The sequence below is a fragment of the Daphnia pulicaria genome, unplaced genomic scaffold, assembly GCF_021234035.1.
Source record: "Daphnia pulicaria isolate SC F1-1A unplaced genomic scaffold, SC_F0-13Bv2 h1tg000220l, whole genome shotgun sequence".
Taxonomy (NCBI): Eukaryota; Metazoa; Arthropoda; class Branchiopoda; order Diplostraca; family Daphniidae; genus Daphnia; species Daphnia pulicaria.
Window position 1 is genome coordinate 7,501 of NW_025804897.1, and position 7,500 is coordinate 15,000.

At 48.7% G+C, this 7,500-nt stretch overlaps 3 non-coding genes across 3 annotated transcripts in view; all 3 read right to left on the reverse strand.

Moving 5' to 3' along the window:
- The window catches only part of LOC124319933, a 4,575-nt gene extending 3,815 nt beyond the window's left edge, over positions 1-760 (reverse strand). The window contains exon 1 of the ribosomal RNA XR_006913626.1: positions 1-760. This exon is cut by the window's left edge and continues 3,815 nt beyond it. This is a non-coding gene — a ribosomal RNA (large subunit ribosomal RNA).
- Positions 761-1,401: 641 nt separating this feature from the next.
- Positions 1,402-1,554, reverse strand: LOC124319928. The gene has a single exon (XR_006913620.1). It is a non-coding gene; the product is annotated as a 5.8S ribosomal RNA (ribosomal RNA).
- Positions 1,555-2,490: 936 nt separating this feature from the next.
- Positions 2,491-4,785, reverse strand: LOC124319931. Its single transcript, XR_006913624.1, has one exon. It is a non-coding gene; the product is annotated as a small subunit ribosomal RNA (ribosomal RNA).
- Positions 4,786-7,500: the final 2,715 nt, after the last annotated feature.

Below are 7,500 nucleotides of genomic sequence, written 5' to 3' on the forward strand. Positions count from 1 at the left end.
CAAAAAAAAGCTACGACACCTCCCGGGAGGAGACAGGTCACGACCGGGCAGTACTGTTGGGAAACGCCGCGCTCGTCATCGCGGCACCCGCGAAGGTAACCACGAAACTCGCTAACGGACGCCCCGTGTAACAGACACCCAGTCGGTCGCGGAGTCCTACTAGGCCCCCCACTTGCGGACCTTGGCGTGGCTATTGCGATCGCAGAACGACTTATGCAAGAGAGCCGCCAATTCAGGCAGTCTCCATGCAGCGTTAAGGGCATACAACCAAGTGCCGGGAGCGGGGACTTGTTCGACCTTCGAGGGCCCACCCGTTTAACCCCCTGAACGGTTTCACGCACTCTTGAACTCTCTCTTCAAAGTTCTTTTCAACTTTCCCTCGCGGTACTTGTTCGCTATCGGTCTCGTGGCGATATTTAGCCTTAGAAGGAGTTTACCTCCCGCTTAGGGCTGCACGCTCAAGCAACCCGACTCTTGGGAAGGGATCCGATGCACGGTCTCGGCTCGTCTTATCTACGGGCCTGACACCCTCTGTGGGTTGCTCGCCCCGTTCATGGAGACTTGGACGATAGATACCGGACAGACGCGCACGATCCTCCCGAACACCACATTCCTCGGCACCCGCTCAACCGGGCGCGAGGTTCGGTGCTGGGCTCATCCCTGTTCGCTCGCCGCTACTAAGGGAATCCTTGTTAGTTTCTTTTCCTCCGCTTACTGATATGCTTAAGTTCAGCGGGTAGTCTCATCTAAACTGAGGTCAGAATGAATTGTTTGTTTTCAAAAGGAGACAACACTTTATCTAGCTCGGCAGACTTTGGCGTTTTAAAGCCGGGAAAGATTGAATAATTGCCGGTTCAAATTTTTTTTTTTCGAAATAAAGCGAGTCTCTCGTTATTCGCAAAAATTAATTTACGAAAAGTGACAGGGCGTCCTGCGGCTTTTTGTATTGAAACAACGCGTCGTGCGCGAACCAAGCTTGCATAACGAGCGGTTAGAGTGAGTGATAATTCGCGGTGGTCGACACTTCGACACGCCCGGCGCACACACACAACTAAACTCGCGTTGAAGCGGTATATCGCGCACACGCAGCCGACACCTTGTTCGAGAAGATGTGTTTATTTCTAAAATTTTTTTTTGAGTTGGCTCAAAAATTTCCCATCTGTTTTGCCATCGAAAAAGGTTTCTTTTGAATAGAGAGGAAAAAAACAAAACAGGGCGAACCTTCTTTTATTTTTCCCCCTTTTTTGTATTTGAGGCATCGCGGACACTTAAGTCGCGCGGCACCCAGACGTTAGAGATTCGGGAGCTTTTATGCGGTCAGGCCGGGTGAAAAATAAATCTCGCCGCGACCCAACATGCAAAACCAAGACTGAAAAAATCTCTGTTCGTTCATCATTCGACCGACCCTCAGTCAGATGTGGCCCGAGCGAGAAGCTGGGCCGCCATTTACGTTCAAGATTTCGATGCTCCATGTGTTCTGCAGTTCGCATGGATTAGCGCACTTTGCTGCGCTCTTCATCGATCCACGAGCCTAGTGATCCACCGTTCAGGGTCGTATATAAAACGACATATTCGTTTTCTTCTCTCTTTTTCTCCAACCCGCCCAAGCAAATGAATGCGAGGGCGGAGAAAGAAAGCCAGAAAGAAAATGTTCCGATAAACACTCGTACTAGAATTTGGGTTTAGTGTGTTATTGTGATTTTGAATTCTTCCTACTTCATCGAGAGGGCGAAGGGCAAGCTTAAAAAACATTCGGTTTTCAACGGCATAGTGTCGGGCTTTGGAGTGTTAGTCTATACGACGCACACGCACGCAACCACGAGTATCTACGCCCGAAAAGAACGTCCAGAGTAAAGTCTCACACTTTCGTCCCCCACCGAGAATCAAAAAATCCCGAAGACGAAGAGAGAAACAAAAAAAAAACAATTTCGATTGGGCGTATCCGCTTTAAACCACCGCGCATCAGAGCGCCTGATACCCGTTCAAAATCTTGATGTTTTTTTTTTTTTTTTCCGACTCTCCATCCACCGAGTTTTTATTTTTCAAAGTGTTTGATTTAGGGACTAAGACTTTATAAAATCTCCTTTATTGTTCCTTCGGTACTCGCGGCCCAGGCGGGCTATCGTATTCTTCACTCTACTAACGTCAACACTGTGAGCGCCGCTAAAGGTCGAATGAATCTATAGAGACATTCACCATCGAAGCAGGAAGAATTTGCTCACGGCCATAGACCAAATCGAAAGACTTTGTGTTTTTTTTTGAGCCGAGAGGAAAGAAAAATCAATTTGAAAAGGCGAATCCGCTTTAAACCACCGCGCATCAGAGCGCCTGATACCCGTTCAAAATAAATGATTTTCTTCCGTCAACCCACACATAGTTCATACGATGTCTTACGCCGAAAGACTTTTGATGGGGTTTTTTTTGTTTTGCAACTTTTAGTTGTTTCGTGCTCAACCAAAGCCATATGCGCAAAACATTTGTCTTGTTCGTTTATGATCCTTCCGCAGGTTCACCTACGGAAACCTTGTTACGACTTTTACTTCCTCTAAAGGATCAAGTTCGACCATCTTTCAGTCTCGCCGTTGGTAGGCACCGCACGGGCAGAGATTGCTCCCCACTCGACGGCACCCCGACAAGCCCGTCCGAAGGCCTCACTAAATCATTCAATCGGTAGTAGCGACGGGCGGTGTGTACAAAGGGCAGGGACGTAATCGACGCGGGCTAGTGACCCGCGCCTACTAGGGATTCCTGGTTCATGGGGATCATTGCAGTCCCCAATCCCAACCACGAAGGAGGTTCAGCGGTTACCCGGTCCTTTCGGACAGGGAGAGTGAAACACGCTGATTCCTTCAGTGTAGCGCGCGTGCGGCCCAGGACATCTAAGGGCATCACAGACCTGTTATTGCTCACTGTCACGCGGCTGGACGCCGCTTGTCCCTCTAAGAAGACTGCGTGACGGACGCGAGAGCAGAAGGTATCGCCGGGGATGACGACGACCGAATAACAATAGAGCCAGCCCCCGCGAGACATTCCCGACAAAGCCCCGCCATACCTCATCCGCCAGGCAACCAACCCGTGAAGGCCGTACACCCGACGAACAAAGCACAACGAAACCAAGCCGAGAGATTGCCTCACTAAAGGAACCAGTCCCACCGAGACCCGAATCGCCGCCACCTGATCCCGACGCCTCCGTACTCCCTTCGGTTTCAATTGATAAAACCCGTCACCTATTTAGCAGGCTAGAGTCTCGTTCGTTATCGGAATTAACCAGACAAATCGCTCCACCAACTAAGAACGGCCATGCACCACCACCCACCGAATCAAGAAAGAGCTCTCAATCTGTCAATCCTTCCAGTGTCCGGGCCTGGTGAGGTTTCCCGTGTTGAGTCAAATTAAGCCGCAGGCTCCACTCCTGGTGGTGCCCTTCCGTCAATTCCTTTAAGTTTCAGCTTTGCAACCATACTTCCCCCGGAACCCAAAGACTTTGGTTTCCCGGAAGCTGCCCGTCGAGTCATTGGAGTAACTCCGACGGATTGCTGGTTGGCATCGTTTATGGTTAGAACTAGGGCGGTATCTGATCGCCTTCGAACCTCTAACTTTCGTTCTTGATCAAGGAAAACATTCTTGGCAAATGCCTTCGCTGTTGTTCGTCTTGCGGCGGTCCAAGAATTTCACCTCTGTCGCCGCAGTACGAATGCCCCCGTCCGTCTCTATTGACCATTACCTCGGGTCCAAAAGTAAAAGACCAGCAAAATCGGACCGAGGTCCTATTCCATCATTCCATGCTGCGATATTCAGGCGTTGGGATACACCTGCTTTGAGCACTCTAATTTGTTCAAAGTAAACGTTGCCGGCCGCCCGAGACACCCGGTGAAGGGCACCCCGAACGATTGACTGGGTGGAGCGAATCGAGTCAACTACGACCAAAATTTAAAAAAGAACCCGAAAGAACTTTCCAACTCTGGCCGCAGATACAACAACGACGCACCGACCACCACTCCGGCGATGTTGTCCGACCGTGAAGAGAGTCGGGCTTTGACACCCGGGCTCCCAGAGCGTGAAACGCAACACCCTTGATTCAGAGCGGCGCCGCCCGGCCGAAGACAGACATCCGACTACGAGCTTTTTAACCGCAACAACTTTAATATACGCTATTGGAGCTGGAGTTACCGCGGCTGCTGGCACCAGACTTGCCCTCCAATGGTTCCTCGTTAAAGGATTTAAAGTGTACTCATTCCAATCACGGGGCCTCGGAAGAGTCCCGTATCGTTATTTTTCGTCACTACCTCCCCGTGCCGGGAGTGGGTAATTTGCGCGCCTGCTGCCTTCCTTGGATGTGGTAGCCGTTTCTCAGGCTCCCTCTCCGGAATCGAACCCCGATTCCCCGTTACCCGTTGCAACCATGGTAGGCGCGTAACCTACCATCGACAGTTGATAAGGCAGACATTTGAAAGATACGTCGCCGGCGCGAAGGCCGTGCGATCGGCGTGAAGTTATCCAGAGTCACCAAAATTGGTACGGTGCGCGAGCCCGAAAGCCCGGCCCCGACTGGTTTTGATCTAATAAAAGCACCTCTTCTGCGAGCCCGAAAGCCCGCAGTCGAGGCTCGAGTGCATGTATTAGCTCTAGAATTACCACAGTTATCCAAGTAGGATGGAGTGGATCTAAGGAACCATAACTGATTTATTGAGCCATTCGCGGTTTCGCCGTCTAGCGGCTTGTACTTAGACATGCATGGCTTAATCTTTGAGACAAGCATATGCTACTGGCAGGATCAACCAGGTATTTCGTGTATGTTTGTTTGATATGCATCCGGCGAGTTGCGGGTTTTTATTTCGCCCACGCATCACCAAACACACACCAAATCAACACGTTTTTCGTTTTTTTTCTTTTTCTTCGGAAACTAAAATTTTTGATCGCAACGCCTGGCGTGTCACAGCGAGTCCCAGTGAAGAGAAACACCGATCCGATCCGTTTGTTGGATTTTTTTCATTTCAATTTCCAAAGTCAAAGACCATTCAACGGTCTATGAGCCCAAAGTGAATCGGATTCATTCGACCGGTCTTGATATATTCATCAACTTTTTTTCCCGTATTACGGTTTTCGACGGTCATATGTGGCGTGCTGTATGCTCATAAGTCAAGCCTGCTTTACTAAGCTGACAAGCATACATCTTTTAAATTTTTGTGGGCTCAGAGTTTTATTTTTATTTTTCCACCGCCGAGGCACACTCTCGCATCACCCCGCACGACACACACACACACACACACCTCACCGCTCAACGGTCACACGAGGCAGAATTTTCCGCAAAGACTTTCGAAGAGAAAGAGAAAACTCGGAACAACCGCGGTCAGAGGCCAGCATAGAGGCATCGTATAGAAAGTCATGGGCGGAAAAAAACAAATCATTTCAAGTCGAGACAAGCAACCAGACTACCCCTATAAAAGTGCGCAATTCTTTAAGAGTTCACCGAAGAATGACCGAGATCAAGTATGCACGAAACGAACATATTCCAAGGGCAGCTGAATAAGCGATTCTGCGCCGAAGCGCGAGAAAAGCAAGCGGTACACCGATGGGGATCGTTTTTTTATCGTGTTAGATTCGTTGTTGTCAAGCAAGGATTCTCAAAATGTTTTTTGCATTGCACCCAAGTTTCGTACTGATTACTTGTCGCAGACCGGTGACTGTCAAAAAAAATTTTTTTACGTTTTTTCTTGAGAGGTCACTGCCTACACACAACTCCGGGCGGGCCGTACACTCACAGCCGTTTGAATTCTCCCTTCGTGTGTCATGGCCATAACTGAGCGTACATCTTACCGGGCGCCGAGTTGATCTGGCTTGTTCGATGAACGTTCGGGATACGTACAATCGATATAGCTCCAACCGTAACTCGTTTGTAATTACGCCGGCCATACTCAGCGGGCGCTCAGCTCAGCTCTCGATATCTTCCGTCGAAGGGAAGTTCGTAGTAAAAGAGAGTCAGAGTCGACGCCACATTTTGCGGTCCTCGCATCTCATCCGATTTTTGAATTTTATAGATTTGCCATCACTTCCACCCAATTCTCTCGTATATTTCAATCTCTTGACTTTGTCCGACCGGGCCGTCTTCGCCCCCCTTCAACTCCGTCCATCTCCACTTCTGTGTTCCACACAACGAGCTTCCGTCAAACGGCAAAATGTGAAATATGCGCACGCCGCACGAAATAATTTGAAAGCGTTCTGTTTGGTGGCTTTTTTATTTTTTATCTCTCGGCTCACACACACACACACACATTTCCGCCTGAACGGTAATTTTTTTTGATACGGTGTCAAAAAGTGAAAAGACGCGCACCATTTTCTTTTCTCTTCCGTATCGTCGCTGACGGTAAACGCTGATGGTTATGATGCCGTAAGTTTGGAAGAAAGAATCTTTCCCGTCTTGTCTTGTTACGGTAAAATAACAAAGAACAAGCGTCCGATTTCTCTCACAGACGGCCACAGACAAACCACACGTGCCGAAGAAACGAAACGTCCGAAACCAAAAAAATGTTTGACGCGCGCACCTCTTCTGAACTTTTCGACCAAGAGTCGTTGGATCGAGTGACGAGCTTCTCAGCTGTCGCACCAATCGGTGAAGCGGGCGTTTGAATTCCCGTCCACATCGCGGTTCGGATATATTTTTACATATACCGACCATCGGAAATTTCGAAAACGGTTTTACCGAAGGAATGATATTTCACACACACCGACAGCTCATCGAGTTCGTCTCCGTTCAACGGTTTTTTTTTTTAAGACTTTTTGATCGCATGGGGCTAAACTGGTTAGAGCAAAGCCGCGATCCAAGCAGTGAAAAAAAAACAAAGACAGTGCAAGCGCGATCGAACGGAATCGAAACTAAAATCATGTGAAGTGGCGGGCGGAAAGGAGCTCAGCTACGGTGGAAATGAAACTACAACTAACGCCGAACCGGACAACTTCCCATTCTGCGTCTTCGTTTCATTTCCCAAAGCTCCCCGTCGATACCAAAGTTTTTGCGTCGAAGCTACTAAAGAAATTTCGCGCTTTCCTTTTCGCCTCTTTCGCCTTCCCTTCGATATCTATCCAACCACCGGCTTCGACTTTATTTCTTTCACCCGTCTATTCGCCCGATAGTCGACGGTCGGCCATTCTTTGGTATCGGCCAGGCGGACTAACAAGAAGTAAGACTCGTTTGAAAAATTTGGACCGGGCTTTACAATCGCTGCTTGTCGTAATGTCGCAAATTTGAAAAAAATTTTCAATTCGAGAAACCAAACTATTCGACACTTCGAAAATTTTTGGGACTCTGAAAATTTTTCCGAGTTTAGGAATCGAGACCTCTTCTATACTAAGGAAAACCACTAATGTTCCGCCGCATAATGTCTCCGTTTTCCGGCTCATTTTTAGCGATTGGACGGGGACATTGCCCCATCCAACCGCCAGCCGACTTTCAGGAACCGTCGTTTTCAAAGTTGGGACTTAGAAAATTTTCGACGAGTGGGA